We start from the raw sequence: 25,099 nt of genomic DNA on the forward strand, positions 1-25,099 counted from the left end.
AAACTCAACACGGACAGCGATCCAGGGCCGGGATCGAACCTGGGACCTCAGCACCGTGAGGTAGGGACCTCGGCACCGTGAGGACTGCTCTGCCCACCTGACTAGTCCATTGATACCCGCCTGCAGCCTACAGCTACCCTCCTCACTATTTATCACCTCCAATTATCATTTCATCTGCAAGCTTCTTGATCATACCCCCTTCACTGTAAGTCCAAGTCATCAATGTGCACTACAAAACTCAGGGGTCCCAGCACTGAACCCTGTGGAGTCCCACTGGAAACAAACTTCCAGCCACAGAAACATTCCTCACTCATTACCCTCTGCTTCCTGCCTTGTTAGCAGTCCTCCAGTCTTCTGGCACCTCACCTGTGGACAGAGAGGATTTGGAAATTACAAACAGTGCCCCTGATATCTCCTTCCTTCCCCGCCCCCCTCAACAGCCTGTGATACATCTCATCCAGGGCTGCGGATTTATCCACGTGAAATGAATGAAATTAAAATCGCTTCTTATCACAAGTAGGCTTCAAATAGTTAAAGCCCCTAGTCGCCACATTCCAGCTACTGTTTGGGGAGGCTGGTACGGGAATTGAACCGTGTTGCTGGCCTGCCTTGGTCTGCTTTAAAAGCCAGCTCTTTAGCCTGTGCTAAACCAGCCCCCAAGGAATTGAGAAAACCGACTAAAAGTATTCATTGACGATTGTACCCTCGTCTTCCAGGTCCACACACAGATTACCCATATGGTCCCTAATTGGCCCGACTCTTTCCCTAGTTATTCCCTTGGCTCAATATATATATATATTTAAACTTTGCGTTTTCCTTTATTCTACCCACCAAAGCTGTTTCATGCACCCTCTTAGCTTTCCTTATCTCATTTTTAAGTTACCCCCTTCCCCCACACCCTGCAGTTTTCATTCTCCTCTAAGGACCCTGTGACGATGCCATAAGCTTCTCTTTTTGTCTGAACCCTGACGTTTATGTCCCTTGACATCCAAAGTTCTCTGGTCCCACCCTTTGTCTTTACAAGAACATATTTTCCCTGTACTCTTGCTATCTCCTCCTTGAAGATCTCCCGCTGCTCTGACACTTTTATCTACCACTAGGTTCTCCCAGTCCACTTGGACCAAATCCTATGTTATCTGAGTAAAATTTGCCTTTCCCCAGTTATGAACTTTTATTTCCGTCCCATCCTTATTCTTTTCTATAACTGTCCTATTCTGTTGGCAGGGCTAAGTATCTGAGAATGTGCATCGAAGGCAAAGCTGGAATGCAGGTGGCAATTAAGGAGAGTAGAAAATCGGAAGGAGAGGTTAAAACTCTGGAGATGGATACTTGTTGAAGATAGCCAAGTGAAAAGGCAGAGCTTCTGTGAGGCAGGTTGGCTCACAGTGTGACATGTTTCTGCGAGGAATTGATGAGAAATCCATAACATGTGTTTGGGGTGGCATCTGTCATTTGGTTTCAGAGTGTGTTGTGTCTGTCCACGGGTTTACTGGACTGTGTAATTACTGTGAACATTAGACTATAAAATAAACGTTATAAATTGTGTTATCCTTATCTACCTGTAAAGGTATAGTTGTGGGTGAAGGAGAAGTGTAATATAGTTAATCTTTCTTGTTTGATAAATGTTGTATTCCTTTTCTAAAAGTTCATCAGTTGACTCTGTTGAGTAGTTCCTCTCCATGTTTCAAAACAAAATGTCAAAGTTAGGATCTGACTTGTCCAGTAGTAACACCAGCTTGGGCTGTAACAATCTGGAAGGCACTGTCTGACCGTATGGTGGAGGCACATACAAATGTGTCTTTCCAAAGAAGTTTGGATCATTATCTGAAGAGAAAACCTTGAAAGGATGCAGGGAAAAGGTGGAGGAGTGGGAGCAGCTGAGCTGCTCTTGCCAAGAGCTAGCACAGACATGTTGGGCCGAATGGTTACAGCCTAGAAGCAGGCCATTCATTCACTCTATGAAAACACTTTTGGAGGACGGGTTCTTTGAGGGAAGGAGGAAAGGGGGAGAGGTCAAGGGGCAGGGGTTAAAGTTTCATCTCTTCAATTTATTCACCTGAAATAAAATTGTAACTGCCTAAAACTAATTTGGACTGAAGCTTTGAATATGCTGGCACTGCGTACGGCCACTAATTAATATCATTTACCACACCTATTGCCAGCTGGACACTGCTTCACCAACAACAGTCCTTCTATCCCACCATCCACATTACCCCTCACAAATACTAAGCAGTCCTCTCTTGGTTCAGTTCTCAATTTCTCCCCAATGTAACCCACCACTTGATGACATCGAAACAAACCGGTTCATATTGGAAAAAGATGTACATGGCACAGACCAGCTGACCCATCAAGCATTGTAACCCTATAATCTCCCTACCTATCAGCAGCCGTGTAATCCCAGGGAAATTAAAATAGCATTCGAAAAAATAACGGACCAAATCAGGAATGAAGAATTCCAAGAAAACCCTCTCTGCCACATGAAGACACTTAAAATTGGGTTGCAGGAGATTGGTGTGGGGTCTATCCTCCAACAACCTTTCATATACAGTAATGGCAGCCACCTCCAGGAACCCATCCAGATCACTCTCAAATGTTTGCAGCAGCTTTGCACCCACTACACAAGCTGGCAAATTATCCCAAACTTCCTGACGTCTACCTTAGTCCAAGTTTAAGTCATGCAACAAATCAAACGTTATGTATAAATGTTCCTGTGACGTGTCTTGGGATGTTTTACTCAGCCAGTATAGTGTGTTTTCAAATGGTGGATAGAGATTGATGTATCCTTCTCCACCAGAGTAACTGAGAAATCCCAATTCAGAATCTCACTTCAGCTACTTTTTAAAAAAGTATTTTTATTGATGTTTTGCAGAATTTTTCATAATAAAGCAGTAGTAACAATAATTTTAAAAATAGAGTGAATATTAACATAGTGCAAAAAGAGAATATACAATAACAATTAAATAGACATTACCCCACACGACCCAGTCTTCCCACACCATCCCAATGAAGCACTCACTCCACCCACCACGGATTGCTGCTGCTGCTGACATTTTAATTTTCCCCGAGACACTCGACGAACGGCTGCCACCTCCGAGAGAACCCTAGCGTAGACCCTCTTACGGCAAACTTTATTTTCTCGAGGCTGAGAAACCCAGCCATGTCGTTAACCCAGGTCTCTACACTCGGGGGCTTCGAGTCCCTCCACATTAATAAAATCCGTCTCCGGGCTACTAGGGAGGCAAAGGCCAAGACGTCGGCCTCTTTCGCCCCCTGAACTCCCGGGTCTTCTGACACTCCAAAGATCGCTAACTCTGGACTCGGCACTACCCGTGTGTTAAGCACCTTGGACATTGCCCTCGCGAAACCTTGCCAGAACTCTCTAAGCTCCAGGCATGCCCAAAACATGTGGACATGGTTTGCAGGGCTGCCCTTGCACCTCATACAACTGTCTTCTACCCCAAAAACTTGCTCATTCTCGCTGCCGTCATGTGTGCCCGGTGGATCACCTTAAATTGAGTTAGACTGAGCCTGGCACATGATGAGGAGGAATTAACCCTGCCCAGGACCTCTGCCCACAGACCCGCTTCCCACTCCTCACCTAGCTCTTCCACAGGGGTTTCCTCCGCCTCCTGTAGTTCCTGGTAGATATCCAACACCCTCCCCTCCCCCACCCAGGTGCCGGAGACCACCCTGTCCTGTATCCTCAGTGACGGCAGCATCGTAAAGGCCACTACCTGTTTTTTCAGGAAGGCTTGTACTTGCAGATATTTAAAGGCGTTTCCTGGCGGCAGATTAAATTTATCCTCTAGCGCCTTCAAACTGGGAAAGCTTCCGTCTATGAACAGATCTCCCAGCCTTCTGATGTCTGCCCTCTGCCAGCTCTGGAACCCACCATCCATCCTGCCCAGGACAAACCTGTGGTTGTTACATATCGGGGTCCAGACCGAAGCTCCCTCCACCTTCTTGTACCTCCTCCACTGTCCCCAGATCCGCAGTGTATCCATCACCACTGGACTTGTGGAGTAACGGGTTGGCAGGAACGGCAAAGTAGCCGTTATCAAAGCTCCCAGACTAGTACCTTTACAACCTCCAGCTGCTCCCACGCACCACACCCCATCGGCCACTTCCTAATCACAGCTATATTAGCTGCCCAGTAGTAGTTGCGAAAGTTGCCAGCACCAACACCCCCCCCCCCCCCCCCCCCCCCCACCGACTGCGCTCCAACAGCGATCTCCTTACTTGCGGGGTCTTTTTCTCCCACACAAAGCCCCTAATGATCCTACTCACCCGCTTAAAAAAGGCCTTAGGGATGAAGATGGGGAGACACTGAAAGACAAACAATAATCTGGGGAGGACAGTCATTTTCACGGTCTGCACCCTCCCTGGGAGCATGTCCCACCTTTTAAAGTCCCCTTCCATTTGCTCCACCAACCGGGTCAGGTTGAGCCTGTGCAGGGCATCCCATTTCCTGACCACCTGTATACCCAGGTAACAAAAACTTTTCTATACCATCCTGAGCGGCAGCTCTTTCAGTCTCTCCTCCTGCCCCTTGGCCTGGATATCAACTAACTCGCTCATTCCCATGTTCAGTTTGTACCCAGAAAAACTACCAAAATCCCTCGGGATCCGCAGAACCTCCCCCATCCCCTCCACAGGGTCCGAACTGTACAGGAGCAAATCATCCGCGTATAGCGAGACCCGATGTTCCACCTCACCAGTCCCCACCAGTTTCTCGAGGCTCTCAGCGCCATAGCTAGCGGTTCTATAGCTAGGGCAAATAGTAACGGGGAGAGGGGACACCCCTGCCTCGTTCCCCGGTGAAGCTCGAAGTACCCTGACCTCAGCCGGTTTGTACATACACTTGCTACAGGCGCCTGGTACAACAATTTCACCCAGCTAATAAAGCCCTCACCAAATCCGAACCTCCCCAGCGTTTCCCACAGGTACTCCCACTCCACCCAGTCAAAGGCTTTCTCTGCGTCCATCGCTGTTACCACCTTCGCCTCCCCTCCCTCTGAGGGCATCAAAAGTCTCCGGACATTGGTATTGAGTTGTCTGCCTTTAACAAACCCAGTCTGGTCTTCCTCTATCACCCCTGGGATGCAATCCTCAATTCTTGTGACCAGAATCTTAGCTTGCAATTTGGCATCCACGTTTAAAAGCGAAATTGGCCTTTTTGACCCGCAATGTTCCGGGTCCTTCCCTCCTTTAAGAACTACTTCTTAAAGGATTCTTTATACACCCCATCTCCCAAATTCCCAGCAGCATCAACTTCAAAGCCATTCCTGATACAATCTGAGGTCCCTAATTTTTCCAGTGTGCTTGCCTCCTTTTCAGCATGGTAGCATTGTGGATAGCACAATCGCTTCACAGCTCCAGGGTCCCAGGTTCGATTCCAGCTTGGGTCACTATCTGTGCGGAGTCTGCACATCCTCCCCGTGTGTGCGTGGGTTTCCTCCGGGTGCTCCGGTTTCCTCCCACAGTCCAAAGATGGACTGGTAAGGGGCTGGTTTAGCTCACTCAGCTAAATCGCTGGCTTACCAAGCAGGCCAACAGCACGGTTCGATTCCCGTACCAGCCTCCCCGGACAGGCGCCGGAATGTGGCGACTAGGGGCTTTTCACAGTAACTTCATTGAAGCCTACTCGTGACAATAAGCGATTTTCATTTTCATTTCATTCAGATGTGCAGGTTAGGTGGATTGGCCATGATAAATTCCCCTTAGTGTCCAAAATTGCCCTTAGTGTTGGGTGGGGTTGCTGGGTTATGGGGATAGGATGGAGGTGTTAACCCTGGGTAGGGTGCTCTTTCCGGGAGCTGGTGCAGACTCGATGGGCCGAATGGCCTCCTTCTGCGCTGTAAATTCTATGTCTATGTCAATGTAACAAAGTCACTCATTTAAAAGTCAAAAGTATTTTTTCCTTTAAAGAGATTGAGTTAGCCATTATATTAAAAGGGCTATATAAATGCAAGTTATGTTATGTGCATCTCCTTGTTACCCCTAGCTTATTTAATTCAAATAGTCTATCCACAAGTATCAAGTCTCGCTCCCTCACCATCTTAAATAGCTCAATCAAGTCTTGCTGAGAATTACGTTCTTCTGGACCTGCCAAATCTATCACAATAATTAAACTAAGAATCAATAGCCAGGCCCGTGATTGGGGGCAACCGATCGGCGGGCGCGCTAATTCTGGGGGGGGGGGGGGGGGGCTATGTTCATCTGCGCCAGGACCCTGTAGAGCTCCGCCATGTTGCCCGCGAGCCGGTGCGGAGACGGCTGTGGCGCACATACGCGGATCCGCACCGGCCGTGGTGCGCACGCGCAGACCCGCGCTGGTCGTGGCACGCTGGCCATGTTGGACTGGTGTTCGGCTCCGGAGCAGCGTTCTAGCCCCCGAGGATGGGGAGCATGACGGGGCCTGGAGGCCCGTCGACGCCAGGGTCGCTCGCGCCGTTTTTGACGCCGGCGTCAACACTTGCCCGGGATGTCGGAGAATCGCGACTTACATGTCCGAACAGCACACAGTCGTGTATTGGTCGGGCAGCATGGTATCACAGTGGTTATCGCTGTTGCTTCACAGCTCCAGGGTCCCAGGTTCGATTCCCAGCTTGTGTCGCTGTCTATACGGAGTCTGCACGTTCTTCCCATGTCTGCGTGGGTTTCCTCCGGGTGCTCATGTTTCCTCTGCCCACAAGTCCCGAAAGACGTGCTTGTTAGGTAATTTGGAAATTCTGAATTCTCCCTCAGTGTACCCGAACAGGTGCAGGAATTTGGCGACTAGGAGCTTTTCACAATAACCTCATTGCAGTGTTAATGTAAGCCTACTTGTGGCAATAAAGATTATTATTATATTGTAAGAGCTAAGCTTTTTGTTATTGAGGCCTTTTGGACCAGGAGGTGTAAATAAAGTTAATTCAGTAATGTCTACCTGCCACTGACCATGCATTAGTCTTAGTTACTGCAATACACAACAGAAAGATTAGGATGGGATAGAGTTATTTTTCACGTTTAGTTTGAGAAATTAAGGATTGTGACACATTTTCAAAATTCCTAACTTTGGTTATGGGATGTTTGAGTGATTTGAAAGATTTGAAAGATTGTTCAGCGTGCAGAAAGTGTTCAGGTACACAGTGAGTCAGCAAGGTACTTCTTTTTTTAATGACACTGAAAATATATCTGGGGATAATGAGGGAATTCAACCCTAGCAAAGAGGACTGGAGTAATTAAAATGAAGATTACACATTTATTGAATGTGAATAACAGGAGATGAGGATAAAGACGTTGTTTTCCTCACCATGGTGGAGCCCGATGCTTTTTGAGTTGGTGCCTAACCAATGCTGTCCACAAGGCCCCAACACTATACACAATTCTGAAAGTGATGACATTCTGGACTCATGATGGCACGATTAAGAATGAGACTGCACTGAGGGATATGTTCCTCAAAGGAAGCAGTTGCCCAGTGAAACTGTTGCATATTACATTCTCGGATTAAAGAAACTATCTCGTCAATGGTCAATGTGGAAATAGTGCAAATTTAAAAATGAACCTTATAGGCACGTTTGTAGGACACTTGAAGAACAATTAAATCCATGCCAAGCTTTTGAGTAAGTGCAATAAACTGATGTGAAGGAAGCCTGCGATGGGACCACAGCCATGAAAATGTCAGAGATAGTTGCAGATTGCGAAGGGCTTATTTTTCTGAGCCAGCAGGGGAGGCGTACTGCATTTCAGCAGGATTCTGCACAGCAGTCAAGTTCAGAGACTCAGTCAGAAATTCAGATGCTCTAGTTACCCTGGTGGCCACCAACCATTTAAATGTCCCCATTTCCAGTCAAAAGTGATCTGTCTTTGGACTCCATGAGGAAGCAAGAAAAACAACACAAGGAAGATGAGAGTAATGAGGCTGAAGATAAAATTCCAGGGCCCATAGTAAAAAGACAAGTCAGAGATTCACAACTTACTTTCATCATTGTTACAACCATAGCCTTATTATGGGAGGAAACCACGAGTTATCTCCAATAACAGTATTCAATTAGGTGAAGAATACAATGATAAATAATAATCTTTATTATTGTCATAAGTAGGCTTACATTAACACTGCATTGAAGTTACTGATAATCCCCTAGTCGCCACATTCCGGCACCTGTTCGGGGACACTGATGGAGAATTTAGAATGCCCAATTCACCTAACAGCACGTCATCTCAACCTTGCCCCTCGCCTGAGGTATGGTGACCCTCAGGTTAAATTACCACCAGTCAGCCCTGAAAGAGCAGAGCAGCCTATGGTCCTCTGGGACTGTGACGACATTTACATTTACAGTAGCAGGAGGGGACAAAGTCTCCCTGATGGGAAGGAATTGGCTGAAGACGGCAAAGCTAAACTGGGCCAAGCCATTTACAATAGAAATCTGTAAGAGTATGTCAGACATTGAGGAATACTAAGAGAGCACAAAGTGGTCCTTGAGCAAGGAGGGCCAAATGATAAAATTAGACATCAGCACAAAATTAAGTTAGCAGAGTTAGTAAATTAGAAGGTCCCTCTCTGGTGGCGATAAGACCATAAGACATAGGAGCAGAGTTAGGCCATTTGGCCCATCGAGTCTGCTCCGCCATTCAATCATGGCTGACATGTTTCTCATCCCCATTCTCCTGCCTTCTCCCTATAACCCCTGATCCCCCTAACCAGGTTTGTGCCCCAGGCTGGCATGCAAAACTGGCATTTGCATGCATTTAATAACTTGTTTGACCCACTGTGCTTCGGGCCTCCTCAGTGCTCCACTCCTCTCAGGCAGAGGTCATGTGGGTGTGAATTACGACAAGTATTTACAAACATGGAATGGGCACCATGGCTGTGGAGGGGGAGTGCGAGGCTAAAACAAAACTGAAAAACCGTTGAAAACTTTCGGGCTTGCTGGAGGGTGGCTTCTCGGGCTGGGGTAGTAGCGTAGTGGGTAGTGACTTGGTGTCAGGTCCGTGGACACCAGCTGTATCATGAAGGGCCAAGCTCAATCAGGAGCCCACCAGGTGTTGGCACTCCTCAGAAGTGCTGCCCCATTGCAGAGGAAGCAGGTGAACAGCAAAGCTCATCCTAACCAGAGGACATCTGTACTGCAACCTTTGGAACCCTCCCTGTTTGTCTACTTCTCTCAGGACAGAGGACTGACCAGTGACCCCCACCTCTCCGGATCACCAGCTGTCTCCTCCTGGTGAGACTGACAGTGCTGACTGCCTCTGCCACCACCTCCCAGGCACTGTTCAGGAGGGCAGGTTTGAGCCTGCAGGCCACGCTGGGGAAGAGGGCATCCCTCTTCTCCTCACTGACATAGAGCTGCGGGTCCACCTTGGACTCAGCCTCGGGGGCAGGTCTTCTCTGAGCCATCTTGGTGACTGCAGTAAGTGTGTGACAAGTGGAGCGCTTAAAAACAGCTCCATGGGGACTTCCGGTTGCCAAGTAGGAGGAAGTGGCATGTTTGATGGCTCTTGTCAGAGCTGTCTCTTATGACCTTTTTAGCCCAGCTTTCGGTGAAGATTTATTCGTGAGGAGTTGTGGGGTGTCTTAGTGACTTATAGAATGGCAAAAGCAGGTGAGAAGAATATGGGGAAGATAGCAGTGAGTAAAATCCTCCACCGACTGTGTCGAGGGGTGTAACAGGAGGAATGATGGCAGGAGAGAGCCCGTTGGGTAGGGCCGTGCCAATTATGGTAGAGAAGATGACGGAGGTGATGACTGGTGAGTTTGAATGGCTGTTCTTGAAGTATTTTGAAAAGCATCAGATGGGGTTGATTGCCTTGCTTAAAGCATGGGTGGGAGAGATGCTTGCCCCGATGAGAGAGGAGTTGGTGAGAACTTTGACGACGATGTGGGAACAGGGGGACAAAATGAAAAGGATGGAGGAGGCCTTGCAACAGCAAAGTGACCATTTCACCTCGGAGGATGAGGATCTGTGGAGTGCGGCAGAGATTAACAGAGATCTGAGAGCCAAGGTTGAAGACCTGGAGAATTGTGGGTGTGTCCGAAGTGGTGGAGGGCCAGAGGCCTACAGAATATTTTGCTGCTATGATAGGGAAGCTGATAGGGAGGGAGAGGAGCCCTCCCAGCACCATTGGACAGGGCCCACAGGTCACTCAAACTGAAACCGAGGGCGGTGATCGTCTGTTTCCATAATTTCCAGGTGAAGGAGAGAGTGCTGAGATGGGTGAGGTGGAATGGGACTTGATGACGGAATGGACAAGGAGACGAGCAGGCTTCGGATGGGCTAAGGCAGCGTTGTATAAACGCAACATGCGGTTTGGTGTGGTTTACCCAGTGTGGTTCACATTTAGGATTAGGTCTACGTTTGTGACTTGAGTAAAATTGCTGTATAAAGATTCAACAGCCTGTGTGTGGATGAATGAGACACAGTTGGGTGTACTTCTGGGGAACGAGGCGCGGTTCCCCATGACCCCCTCTTGTTTGCATTGGTGATTGAGCCCTTGCCGATTGCGCTGAGGGGCTTGCGCTTATGGAGGAGGATAGTGAGGGGGGTTGGAGCATAGAGTGTCTCTGTATGCAGATGATTTATTGCTGTATATCACTGACCCGGCGTCTTCGGTGAGGAACATCTTGGGCTTACGAGGAAATTTGGGGCGTTTTCAGGGTATAAATTGAATCTCAGGAAGAGTGAATGTTTTGTTATGTCTCCTTCATGTGGAGGGGCAGGTTTGGGTTGCCATTTAGGGTGATGACAATGCACTTTAGGGACTTGGGGGTACAGGTTGCCAGGATTGGGTACGGCTCCAGAAGCTGAATTTCACGAGCCTGGCAAGGAAGGTAATGGAGGATCTGGGAAGGTGGGATAGTCTCCCAGTGTTGTTCTCTGGCCGAGTGCAGGCAGTCAGGGTGAATATTTTGCCACGGTTTTTGTTCCTATTCCAGTGTCTGCCGGTCTTTTTGCCAAAGGCATTATTTTGAGGGGTGTATATGCTGGCTTTGATGTTTGTGTGGACAGGGAAGGTGGCGAGGATAAGGAAGGTGGTGCTCCAAAGTGGGTAGCAGTCGGGGGCCTGGCTTGCTCGAATCTGTTGCACTATTATTGGGCAGCGAATGCAGAGGAAGTGCGAGGCTGGAGAAGAAGTCGGAGGCTTTGTGGGCGCGGGTGGAGGAGGGGTCCTGTAAGGGGTCGGGGTTGCGGGTGCTGGCAATAGCGCTGCTGCCGCTAGCCCAGGGATGTATTCTGGGAATCCGGAGTGGTAGCCATGCTGAGGATTTGGGGGCAATTCCGACAGCACTTCAAGTTGAGGTCAGGGTCGAGGGTGATGCCATTAGGGGGGAATCACGGGTTTGAGCCGGGGTGATGGATGCAAGGTTCCGGGGATGGGAGGAGAAAGGGGTAAAAGAGATGAAGGATCTGTTTCTGGAGAGGAGATTTGCAAGTACTAATGAGTTGGGGTGAAGCGCGATGAAGGCTTTATGTAAATGTAGGTGCGGAATTTTGTGGGAAAGACCTTTTTAGTTTCCCAGTGGTGCTGCACTCCTCATTGGAGGAGGTAATGTTGGGGGGGGGGGGGGGGGGGGGGGGGGGGGATGTGGTTGTCTCAGGGATTTGTGATAGGATTATGCAGGAGGAGAAGGAGTTGACGGAGGGATCAAGGCTATGTGGGAGGAATAGTTGGGGATGGTGCAGGAGGTAGGATTATGGTGCGAGGTGCTGCGAAGGGTCAATGCCCCGAGGCAGTGGTAGATTCAGCTAAAAGTGGTGTATAAGGCGCCCCTAACAAGGGCGAGGATAAGCCGGTTGTTTGAGGGCATGGAGGATAGGTGTGAGCGGTGTAGGAGCAGCCCAGTCAACCATGTCCATATGTTCTGGTCCTGCCCGAAGTTGGGGAGGTATTGGGAGTCAGTGTTCACCAACATGCCCGAGGTTTTGAATGTGGATCTGGGGTTGGGATCCCTAGAGGCCATGTTTGGGGACCTGCCGGAGTTGCAGACGAGAGCGGTGGCAAATGTCTTGGCCTTCGATCGTTGATCCCTTGCAGGTGATACCTGTTGGGGTGGGGGTCAGCTTCTCCCCCCAGTGGATTTGTGTGACTGGGGGACCTGTTGGGAGTTTTTGGTCTTACAAAACGTTAAACTTGCTCTGAGAGGGACTGATGATGGGTTCCACCAGAGATGGGGTTTCTTCATTTTACACTTTGGAGCCTTGGTTGTTGCTAAGGAGTTGGTGGTGGGGGGGGGGCAAAAATGTTAAAAATGTTGAATAAAAATATTTTTTTTAAAAACAGCTCCAGCTGCCAGGATCTTTGGCACTAACTCTGACCCCAGCTTTTGGAACGTCCACTGGGCCAGGAATTGCTCAGAATTCGCGCCAGCAGACTGCTGACTCATTAGCATGTCCTGAATTGGTCCACAAACAGCGCCCCCAATGGGAATGCGACCCACATGCAATTCACTCCCAGCATCAACACTTAGTCTCCTAAACAGAGAATTTTGCCCAAGGTTTCTCATGAATACTGACACATGTCTAGCCACTGAATTTACCTGTGAATTACCTTACATCCACAAATGACATGCCAGTGTCTCCTAGAAAAATTAGTGAAGAAACTCTCAGAGGTGTGGTCCTCAATTAAGTGCTCAATTATGTCAACAATAGTTGATCTAGAGAGTGCGATGATTGGAAATTACAGGAGTATTTCGCGCATTGGAATGATCTAAGCTGTCCTCCTATGGAGTTTTAGGCAACAACCTGCCAAGGTTTAAAGAGACAAGAGTGTAGGGTTATGGGCAACTGTTGACCGTGGTCTGGTCAAGTTTGGAATAAATGTTTGTCACATACGGACCAGAGATAATCAGGAGTGGTAAAATGTCATTAATCTGACAGAAGCAGAGATCAGTAAGCAATATTATAAAAAGTGTGATCTTTGAGATTCCTGAGAAAGGCTGTAGAACCAAGAGTCATCTCCATATCGAATTTTAGGTATGCACCAGCTTATTTTATTTTTTAAATAATTTTTATTCAAGTTTTTCAACAACAAATTTTCTCCCCACAGTTAAAGTAGACAAGGTGTGGTTCTACACCGAAACAAGAAAAGAACTCCCCCCCCCCCCCAAAAACAGAATAATAAATAATAACAATACAAGAAAGAAGAAAATAACAAGCCCACCGTCGCAAAAACAAACCCCCTTAACCAGCCCCGAACACACCCCCCGCCCCCCAGGTACCCTTCCCCCACCCAAGTTGCTGCTGAGACTGACCAGCCTCTACCCCTTCGCCAGGAAATCAAGAAAGGGCTGCCACCGCCGAAAGAACCCCTGTACCGATCCCCTCAGGGCAAACTTAACCTTCTCCAGCTTGATAAACCCAGCCATGTCGTTGACCCAGGCCTCCGAACTCGGGGGCCGGGTATCCCTCCACTGTAACAGAATCCTGCGCCGGGCTACTAGAGACGCAAAGGTCAGAATGCCGGCCTCTCTCGCCTCCTGCACTCCCGGCTCCAAAGCTACCCCAAAGATCGCGAGCCCCCAGCCCGGCCTGACCCTAGACCCGACCACTTCAGACAAAGTCCCCGCCACCCCCTTCCAAAACCACTCCAAGGCCGGACAAGCCCAGAACATGTGGGTGTGGTTCACCAGGCCTCCCGAACACCTCCCGCACCTGTCTTCATCTCCAAAGAACCGGCTCATCCTGGCCCCAGTCATGTGCGCCCTATGCAGCACCTTCAGCTGAATTAAGCTGAGCCGTGCGCAAGAAGAGGACAAGTTCACCCTCCCCAGGGTGTCCGACCATGTTCCATCCTCAATCTCTTCCCCTAGTTCCTCCTCCCACTTCGCTTTGAGCTCCTCTACCGAGGCCTCCTCCTCTTCCTGCATCAACTGATTAATTGCCGAGATCATCCCCTCACCGACCCACGTCCCCGAGAGCACCCTATCCAGTACCCCCCCTTGGCGGCAGCCGCGGGAACTCCGCCACCTGCCGCTTAGGTATGCACCAGCTTATTAAGGACTCATGGATAGACAATAAAGTAATTACAAGAATGTTTAATAGTTCATCAGTTTAGCCACATTTAATGATTAGGTGATCAAGGGATTTTAATCAATCAAGTTATATTCTTTGTAATTATGGTCCATAGAGTACACTATTATGTTACATTTGACTGTATTCTTATCTGACAGGTGAAAATAAACCACATGACCCTAGGCTGTGCAAAGCTATACTTGTGTTTTAACTTCTAACCTTCAAGAAAAGTAGTTGTTTTCTTTCAAAACGTGTAACAAATTTATGTAACCTTTTGTTCTATTAGTTTTCAGGTTTTTTAGCCAGGTAGTTCTTTTTACTTTTATTTCTTGTGAGCATGTATCAATTGAATGCTTCATGCTGCATTTTATAAGTGTATCTTGCTACCTCAGCTTTAACACTGATTGTCCTTACGCACGGATTTTTATAGATATTTTGTTAGATTTTAGGTGTGAAGTAAAACATACAGTGCAGAAGGAGGCCATTCAGCCCATCGAGTCTGCACGGACTCACTTAAACCCTCACTTCCACCCTATTCCCGTAAACCAATAACCCCTCCAAACCTTTTCTTGGTCACTAAGGGCAATTTATCATGGCCAATCCACCTAACCTGCACATCTTTGGACTGTGGGAGGAAACCGGAGCACCCGGAGGAAACCCACGCAGACACAGAGAGAACGTGCAGACTCCGCACAGACAGTGACCCAGCGGGGAATCGAACCTGGGACCCTGGCGCTGTGAAGCCACAGTTCTATCCACTTGTGCTACCGTGCTGCTCACCGTTCAGTGTCGAGGCATTCCTTTCAGTGCAGATCATGTCGGGTAGAAAGGTGGTAAGGGTCTGGGCACAGGTGGCACGGCAAAATGCTCTGTGACAACATCCAAGGTATCACTAAACTGGCTACTGGGCACCTGGCTCATTGCAGGGGCATCAAACACCTCTCCGACCTCATCAGGGACTGGTTTAGCACAGGGCTAAATAGCTGGCTTTTAAAGCAGACCGAGGCAGGCCAGCAGCGCGGGTTCAATTCCCGTACCAGCCTCCCCGAACAGGCGCTGGAATGTGGCAACTAGTGCCTTTTCGCAGTAACTTCATTTGAAGCCTACTTGTGACAATAAGCGATTTTCATTTCATTTCATCTACAAGGAGGTTTGTGGGTCCTGAAATTTTTCCTAGAAACTGTCATCAGGGCCTCGCCGACCTATACTGAACACGGCAAGAACAAAATGGTTACGGCCATGGATGTGGTGTATACATTGAAATGCCAGGGATGGGCTCTCTATGCCTTCGGTGGTTGAAGATAGTTTTTGTAATCATTGAACCATACCTTCTTAATTAGCTTTGTTCCAAATACTAGTAGTCCCTACGAGATCGTACACCAGCAACATACCGATAAGCAGCTGGTTTAATGCAAATTCTACAGGACATTTATCGACCCATTAGAGATTTGGGAAGGTAATCATTAATCCATTGACACCACATGCTCCCATCTCAAGCAAGTCGATACCAACAATACTTTGAGGTGCCACATTATCTCAGAACCAGAAAACGTCAATGAAATAACTGGGAAAAACTGTAATGAGAGGGACATCCCACAGGTGGCTGGCACCTTAGGGAAATGGTCAGGAGATAACAAAAAGTGACTGCAGAAGAAGACCTTCATCAATAAGAAACCACTCAAGAGTTCAATCATGCGGTGCGCAAAACAATCAGAGCTCAGGAACGCCACTGATCATGCATGGGTTTGATCGAAAAGAAAGAGACTTGGGACCATTTGGCACACATCTTAAGGAAGATCAGCAGGAAGAAGGTAGATTACAATCAACAGAAGACAACGGTCAGATGGAGGATCGCAGACCGGCATTCCAGAATAAACTGAGTATATATCTCTCCTTTGTTAAGTTTCATGTTTTTCTGCTTATTGTGATTAACTTAATAACAAAGAACAAAGAAAGGTACAGCACAGGAACAGGCCCTTCGGCCCTCCAAGCCTGGGCCGACCATGCTGCCTGTCTAAACTAAAATCTTCTAACTTCTGGGATCCGTATCCCTCTATTCCCATCCTATTCATGTATTTGTCAAGATGCCCCTTAAACGTCACTATTGTCCCTGCTTCCACCACCTCCTCCGGCAGCAAGTTCCAGGCACCCACTACACTCTGTAAAAAACTTGCCTCATACATCTCCTCTAAACCTTGCCTCTCGCACCTTAAATCTATGCCCCCTAGTAATTGGCCCCTCTACCCTGGGAAAAAGTCTCTGACTATCCACTCTGTCTATGCCCCTCATAATTTTGTAGACCTCTATCAGGTCGCCCCTCAACCTCCCGTTCCAGTGAGAACAAACCGGGTTTATTCAACCTTTCATCATAGCTAATGCCCTCTATACCAGGCAACATCCTGGTAAATCTCTTCTGCACCCTCTCTAAAGCCTCCACATCCTTCTGGTAGTGTGACGACCAGAATTGAACACTATATTCCAAGCGTGGCCTAACTAAGTTTCTATACAGTTGCAACATGACTTGCCAATTTTTATACTCAATGCCACGGCCAATGAAGGCAAGCATGCCGTATGCCTTCTTGACTACCTTCCCCACCTGTGTTGCCCCTTTCAGTGACCTGTGGACCTGTACACCTAGATCTCTGACTGTCAATGCTCTTGAGGTTTCTACCATTCACTGTATATTCCCTACCTGCATTAGACCTTCCAAAATGCATTATCTCACATTTGTCTGGATTAAACTCCATCTGCCATCTCTCCGCCCAAGTCTCCAAACGATCTAAATCCTGCTGTATCCTCTGACAGTCCTCATCGCTATCTGCAATTCCACCAACCTTTGTGTCATCCGCAAACTTACTAATGTAACCAGTTACATTTTCCTCCAAATCATTTATATATACTACGAACAGCAAAGGTCCCAGCACTGATCCCTGCGGAACACCACTACTCACAGCCTTCCAATCAGAAAAGCACCCTTCCATTGCTACTCTCTGCCTTCTATGACCTAGCCAGTTCTGTATCCATCTTGCCAGCTCACCTCTGATCCCGTGTGACTTCACCTTTCGTACCAGTCTACCATGAGGGACCTTGTCAAAGACCTTACTGAAGTCCATGTAAACAATATCCACTGCCCTACCTGCATCAATCATCTTTGTGACCTCCTCAAAAAAACTCAATCAAATTAGTGAGACACAACCTCCCCTTCACAAAACTGTGCTGCCTCTCGCTAATATGTCCACTTGCTTCCAAATGGGAGTAGTTCCTGTCTCGAAGAATTCTCTCCAGTAATTTCCCTACCACTGACGCAAGGCTCACCGGCCTGTAGTTCCCTGGATTATCCTTGTTACCCTTCTTAAACAAAGGAACATTGGCTATTCTCCAGTCCTCCGGGACATCACTATGTGAAAACTGTGGCAACATACTTGTATTCAGCATTATTTGTAGCTAATCTGAACTAAGCAGCCCCATTAACATCAGCACTCCATCTGACAATTGTAATTGTCCCAAAATTTTACAAGATTAAACAGTGGCAAAAAGTAATTTTGACTGTTCAGTGTTATGATTACTGGACAAGTCTGATCAAGTGAAACCTGGCTTGATAGATTTTAACTTTTATTTTGAAAACCGTGGAGGCAAGTTACTGGACAAATTCACAGGAATGTTCTGATAAAAATATATATTTTTTTATCCCATCTTTACATTACAAAGCCAATTCGCAGAGTGGACAGGGCAAACCCTTAATCCACCTCATTGCTTACTCCAAAAAACAATTCAAATTCAAATTGAACCCAATTCATGGTCTCCACAAGGGAGACATACATGATCCAAGCTGACAAGAAAAGGCATTACACCTCATCTTGGACTTGATCTGGGGCAGCACGGTGGCACAGTGGTTAGCATTGCTGCCTACGGCGCTGAGGACCCGGGTTCGAATCCCGGCCCTGGGTCACTGTCTGTGTGGAGTTTGCACATTCTCCCCGTGTCTGCGTGGGTTTCGCCCCCACAACCCAAAAATGTGCAGGATAGGTGAATTGGCCACTCTAAATTGCCCCTTAATTGGAAAAAATAATTGGGTACTCTAAATTTATAAAAAAAAAAAAAAAATCTTGGACTTGATCTGACACTTGATCTTAGCCAAAAGGCTAAGAAGCGATTTGCAGATAAACTTCTAACACAAAGAAAAAATATTTATTAAACAGGAAAAATGAGGTATATCCTCTGCAGACTCGATGGGCTGAATGGCCTCCTTCTGCACTGTAGTGATTCTATGATTACAGCAGACAAAAAGATCTCAATACAAACACAAGATGATGATTCAATTTCCCAACATTTCTTCACACAGCAATATATTTACAGACACATAAATCAGTGAAGAGTTATCACTAGCTTGACACAAAGGCTCCTTTCTTGGGACTGGCACATGTGCAAATGGTTTTCTTCTGATGAAGTCGTGAACATTCACTTGATGCTTCTCACTCAACTCGTATCTCGCCCCGAAGAACTCCTTGAGTGATGAACAGAAGGAAGATCGTCATCCAGCAGAGGCGGCAGAAGAGGATTCTGGGAGAAGTCAACTCAGTCACCTCAACTGCACTGTGGGTAGCTGAAGAACTGGTGTCAAGGAGCGGATGAGCCCGAAACACTACATTAGTGCTTCCCTCCTCCTCAAATCAAACAAAAAGGCACTGTGAAGAGGACAAGCAAGGGTAAAGAAGGATATCTGGGCCAGCAGGTAAGTGATTAGCTGGTGACTGGGTATGTAGTTTTTATTTTCTATTTTATTTTCTCTCATTCACTCTTGGCACTATTGTGAAGCTAACAAAAGGGTGAAGTCATGGCAGGAGATCCCAGACCCATGTCAAGCTCTTCCTGTGCGATGTGGGAATTCAGGTGTTCCTGACTTCATCATGTGCAGGAAGTGTGTCCAACTGCAGCTCCTGTCAGACCACTTGGCGGCTTTGGAGTGCAGGTGGATTCACTTTGGAACATCCGCGATGCTGAGGAAATCATGGATAGCACGTTGAGTAAATTGGTCACACCACAGATTAAAATTACTGAGGAAGATAGGGAATGGGTGACCAGCAGACAGAGGAAGAGTAGGAAGGCAGTGCAGGGATCCCCTGTGGTCATCTCCCTCCAAAACAGATATTTTATTATTTATTCTTTGTAAATTTAGAGTGCTCAATTAATTTTTTTCCAATTGAGGGGCAATTTAGCGTGGCCAATCCACCTACCCTGCACATCTTTGGGTTGTGAGGGCGAAACCTATGCAAACACGGGGAGAATGTGCAAACTCCACACGGACAGTGACCCAGAGCCAGGATCGATCCTGGGACCTCAGTGCTGTGAGGCACCAGTGCTAACCACTGCACTACCGTGCTGCCCCTCCAAAACAGATATACCATTTTGTAGGAAGTCTTACAACACCAGGTTAAAGTCCAACATGTTTGTTTCAAACATTAGCTTTCGGTGCACTGCTCCTTCCTCAGGTGAATGGAGCAGTGCTCCGAAAGCTAGTGTTTGAAACAAACCTGTTGGACTTTAACCTGGTGTTGTAAGACTTCTTACTGTGCTCACCCCAGTCCAACGCCGGCATCTCCACATTTTGGATACTGTTGAGGGAGATGGCTCACAAAGGGAGGGTGGCAGCAGCCAGGTTCATGGCAGCGTGGCTGGCTCTGCTTCACAGGAGGGCAGGAAAAAGAGTAGCAGAGCTATAGTGAAAGGGGATTCAATTGTAAGGGGAATAGACAAGCGTTTCTGTGGACACAAATGAGACTCCAGAATGGTATGTTGCCTCCCTGGTGCAAGGGTCAAGAATGTCTCGGAACGGCTGCAGAACATTCTGGAGGGGGAGGGTGAACAACCAGCCGTCATGGTGCGTATAGGCACCAGCCGTATAGGTTAAAACATGTTGAGTTCCTACAGGCTGAATTTAGGGAGTCAGGCGTTCAACTAAAAAGTAGGACTCAAAGGTAGTAATCTCAGGAATGGTACCAGTGCCATTTGCTAGTCAGAGTAGGAATGTCAGGATAGATAAGATGAATATGTGGTTTGAGAGATGGTGTGAGAGGGATTCAAATTCCTGGGACAGGTTCTGGGGCAGGTGGGGCCTGCATCTGGGCAGGACTGGAACCAATGGCCCAGGAGGAGTGTTTGCTAGTGCTGTTGGGGAGGGTTTAAACTAATGTGGCAGGGGGATGGGAACCAATGCAGGGAATCGAAGGGAAGTAAAGTGGGGGCAGCACAGTAGCACAAGTGATTAGCACTGTGGCTTCAGCGCCAGGGTCGCAGGTTCGATTCCCTGCTGGGTCACTGTCTGAGCAGAGTCTGCACGTTTTCCCCGTGTCTGCGTGGGTTTTCTCCGGGTGCTCCAGTTTCCTCCCACAGTCCAAAGACGTGCGGGTTAGGTGGATTGGCCATGATAAATTGCCCTTAGTGACCAAAAAAGGTTAGGAAAGGTTATTGGGTTATGGGGATAGGGGAGAAGTGAGGGCTTAAGTGGGTCAGTGCAGACTCGATGGGCCGAATGGCCTCCTTCTGCACTGTATGTTCTATGTTCTAGAAACAAAAGACAGTAAGGGAAAAGTGAATGGCGGAGAAACCAAAATCAAAAAGGGGCACAGAGACTGTGGAGAACTCAGTGAACAACTCGAAGGCTAAGAGAAATAGAACACAGCGAGAGTGCACAAAACATGACTGGACAGATGGTCTGAGAAAGCAGGGCAAAGAGCAAGGGAAGTCTAGACTAAACTGCATTTATTTCAATGCAAGAGGCCTGACGGGCAAGGTAGATGAACTCAGGGCATGGGAGAACTGAAAAATAAGGAGGGAGAGATCACTTTGATAGGATTGTACTACAGGCCCCAAATAGTCAGCGGGAAATTGAGGAGCAAATATGAAAGGAGATTACAGATAGCTGCAAGAAAAATAGGGTGGTAATAGTTAGGGACTTTAACTTTCCCAACATTGACTGGGACAGCCGTAGCATTAGGGACTTGGATGGAGAGAAATTGTTGAATGTATTCAGGAGGAATTTCTCATTCAGTATGTGGATGGCCCGAATAGAGAGGGGGTAAAACCTGACCTCCTCTTGGGAAATAAGGAAGGGCAGGTCACAGAAGCGTTAGTGAGGGATCACTTTGGGACCAGTGACCATAATTGCATTAGTTTTAAGATAGCTATGGAGAATGATAGTTCTGACCCAAAAGTTAAAATTCTAAATTGGGGCAAGACCAATTTTGATGGTGTTAGACACAAATTTTCAAAAGTTGATGGGGGGGGTGGTCTGTTGGCCAACAAAAGGACGGCTGGTAAGTGGGAGGCTTTCAAAAGTGTGTTAACCAGGGTTCAGGATAAGCACATTGCTTTTAGAGTGAAGGCGAGGCTGGGAGTACTAGGGAACCCTGGAATCCTCAGGATATTGACGCATTAAAAGGAGGAGGCATATGACATGCATAGGCAGCTGGGATCAAGTAAATCCCTTGAAGAGTATAGAGGTTGTTGGAGTAGAGTTGAGAGAGTAATCAGGAGGGCAAAAAGGGGACATGAGATTGCTTTGGCAGATAAGGCAAAGGAAAATCCAAAGAGCTTCTTCTAAGGAGAGAATAGGAGAGAACAGGGGCTGGTTTAGCACAGTGGGCTAAACAGCTGGCTTGTAGTGCAGAACAAGGCCAGCAGCGCGGGAGCAATTCCCTTACCGGCCTCCCCAAGCAGGCGCCGGAATGTGGTGACTAGGGGCTTTTCACAGTAACTTCATTGAAGCCTACTTGTAACAATAAGTTATAGGGCAGCACGGTAGAACACGTGGCAAGCACTGTGACTTCACAGCACCAGGGTCCCAGGTTTGATTCCTCGCTGGGTCACTGTCTGTCCGGAGTCTGCACGTTCTCGCCGTGTCTGCGTGGGTTTCCTCCGGGTGCTCCGGTTTCCTCCCACAGTCCAAAGACATGCAGGTTAGGTGAATTGGCCATACTAAATTGCCCTTAGTGTCCAAAAAAGGTGAGGAGGGGTTACTGGGTTATGGGAATAGGTGGAAATGAGGGCTTAAGTGGGTCGGTGCAGACTCGATGGGCCAAATGGCCTCCTTCTAGGCCCTCTTAAGGATCTACAAGGTCATATGTACGGATCCGCAAGAGGTGGGTGAGATCCTGAATGAATATTTCTCATCAGTATTTACTGTTGAGAAAGGCATGGATGTTAGGGAACTTGAGCAAATAAATAGTGATGTCTTGAGGTGTGTATACATTAGAGAAGGTGTTGTTGGAAATGTTAAAGCAGAGCATGAAATCCCCAGGACCTGATGGAATGTATCCCAGGACATTGTGGGAGGCTAGGGTGGAAATAGCGGGTCCCCTGGCAAAGATATTTGAATTGTCAACAGCCACAGGTGAGGTGTCTGAAATGTAGCTTGTCAATCCCCTTAACCTGCACATTTTTGGGTTTAGATAGAGAAAGACAGCACAGAACAGGCCCTTCGGCCCACGATGTTGCGCCAAACTTTTGTCCTAGGTTAATCATAGAATTTTGGACAATTTTTCATGGCCAATCCACCCAACCTGCACATCTTTGGACTGTGGGAGGAAACCGGAGCACCCGGAGGAAACCCACGCACACACGGGGAGGATGTGCAGACTCCACACAGACAGTGACCCAAGTCGAAATCGAACCTGGGACCCTGGAGCTGTGAAGCAATTGTGCTATCCACAATGCTACCGTGCTGCCCTTAAGAAGTTAACCTACTCTCCATTATTCTACCCTAATCCATGTACCTATCCAATAGCCGCTTGAAGGTCCCTAACGTTTCCGACTCAACTACTTCCACAGGCAGTGCATTCCATGCCCCCACTACTCTCTGGGTAAAGAACCTACCTCTGACATCCCCTCTATATCTTCCACCATTTATCTTAAATTTATGTCCCCTTGTAATGGTGTGTTCCACCCGGGGAAAAAGTCTCTGACTGTCTACTCTATCTATTCCCCTAATCATCTTATAAACCTCTATCAAGTCGCCCCTCATCCTTCTCCGTTCTAATGAGAAAAGGCCTAGCACCCTCAACCTTTCCTCGTATGACCTACTCTCCATTCCAGGCAACATCCTGGTAAATCTCCTTTGCACCTTTTTCAAAGCTTCCACATCCTTCCTAAAATGAGGCGACCAGAACTGCACACGGTACTCCAAATGTGGCCTGACCAAGGTTTTGTACGGCTGCATCATCACCTCACAGCTCTTAAATTCAATCCCTCTGCTAATGAACGCTAGCACACCATAGGCCTTCTTCACAGCTCTATCCACTTGAGTGGCAACTTTCAATGATCTATGAACATAGACCCCAAGATCTCTCTGCTCCTCCACATTGCCAAGAACCCTACCGTTCATATTTCCGCATTCATATTTGTCCTTCCAAAATGGACAACCTCACACTTGTCAGGGTTAAACTCCATCTGCCACTTCTCAGCCCAGCTCTGCATTCTATCTATGTCTCTTTGAAGCCGACAACAGTCCTCCTCACTATCCACAACTCCACCAATCTTCGTATCATCTGCAAATGTACTAACCCACCCTTCAACTCCCTCATCCAAGTCGTTAATGAAAATCACAAACAGCAGAGGACCCAGAACTGATCCCTGCGGTACACCACTGATAACTGGGCTCCAGGCTGAATATTTGCCATCCACCACAACTCTCTGTCTTCTATCGGTTAGCCAGTTCGTTATCCAACTGGCCAAATTTCCCACTATCCCATGCCTCTTTACTTTCTGCACAAGCCTACCATGGGGAACCTTATCAAATGCCTTACTAAAATCCATGTATACTACATCCACTGCTTTACCTTCATCCACATGCTTGGTCACCTCCTCAAAGAAGTCAATAAGACTTGTAAGGCAAGACCTACCCCTCACAAATCCGTGCTGACTATCCCTAATCAAGCAGTGCCTTTCCAGATGCTCAGAAATCCTATCCCTCAGTACCCTTTCCATTACTTTGCCTACCACCGAAGTAAGACTAACTGGCCTGTAATTCCCAGGGTTATCCCTATTCCCTTTTTTGAACAGGGGCACGACATTCGCCACTCTCCAATCCTCTGGTACCACCCCTGTTGACAGCGAGGACGAAAAGATAATTGCCAACGGCTCTGCAATTTAATTTCTTGCTTCCCATAGAATCCTTGGATATATCCCGTCAGGCCCGGGGGACTTGTCTATCCTCAAGTTTTTCAAAACACGCAACACATCTTCCTTCCTGACAAGTATCTCCTTGAGCTTATCAGTTTGTTTCACACTGTCCTCTCCAACAATATGGCCCCCCTCGTTTGTAAATACTGAAGAAAAATACTTGTTCAAGACCTCTCCTATCTCTTCAGACTCAATACACAATCTCCCGCTACTGTCCTTGATCGGACCTACCCTCGCTCTAGTCATTCTCATATTTCTCACATATGTGTAAAAGGCCTTGGGGTTTTCCTTGATCCTACCTGCCAAAGATTTTTCATGCCCTCTCTTAGCTCTCCTAATCCCTTTCTTCAGTTCCCTCCTGGCTATCTTGTATCCCTCCAGCGCCCTGCCTGAACCTTGTTTCTTCAGCCTTACACAAGTCTCCTTCTTCCTCTTAACAAGACATTCAACCTCTCTTGTCAACCATGGTTCCCTCACTCGACCATCTCTTCCCTGCCTGACAGGGACATACATATCAAAGACATGCAGTACCTGTTCCTTGAACAAGTTCCACATTTCACTTGTGTCCTTCCCTGACAACCTATGTTCCCAACTTCTGCACTTCAATTCTTGTCTGACAGCATTGTATTTACCCTTCCCCCAATTATAAACCTTGCCCTGTTGCACGCACCTATCCCGCTCCATAACTAAGGTGAAAGTCACAGAATTGTGGTCACTATCTCCAAAATGCTCCCCCACTAACAAATCTATCACCTGCCCTGGTTCATTACCAAGTACTAAATCCAATATGGCCTCCCCTCTGGTCGGACAATCTACATACTGTGTTAGAAAAGTTTCCTGGACACACTGCACAAACACTACCCCATCCGAACTATTTGATCTAAAGAGTTTCCACTCAATGTTTGGGAAGTTGAAGTCACCCATGACTACTA

The 25,099-nt window shown here is 47.5% G+C and overlaps 1 protein-coding gene and 1 pseudogene across 1 annotated transcript in view; both read right to left on the minus strand.

Moving 5' to 3' along the window:
• The window catches only part of znf438 (zinc finger protein 438), a 341,546-nt gene that overhangs the window by 23,522 nt on the left and 292,925 nt on the right, over positions 1-25,099 (minus strand). The gene's annotated exons all lie outside the window — the stretch shown is intronic.
• Positions 17,980-18,145, minus strand: LOC119966723 (annotated as a pseudogene).

The sequence above is a fragment of the Scyliorhinus canicula genome, chromosome 5 (assembly GCF_902713615.1).
Source record: "Scyliorhinus canicula chromosome 5, sScyCan1.1, whole genome shotgun sequence".
Lineage (NCBI taxonomy): Eukaryota > Metazoa > Chordata > Chondrichthyes > Carcharhiniformes > Scyliorhinidae > Scyliorhinus > Scyliorhinus canicula.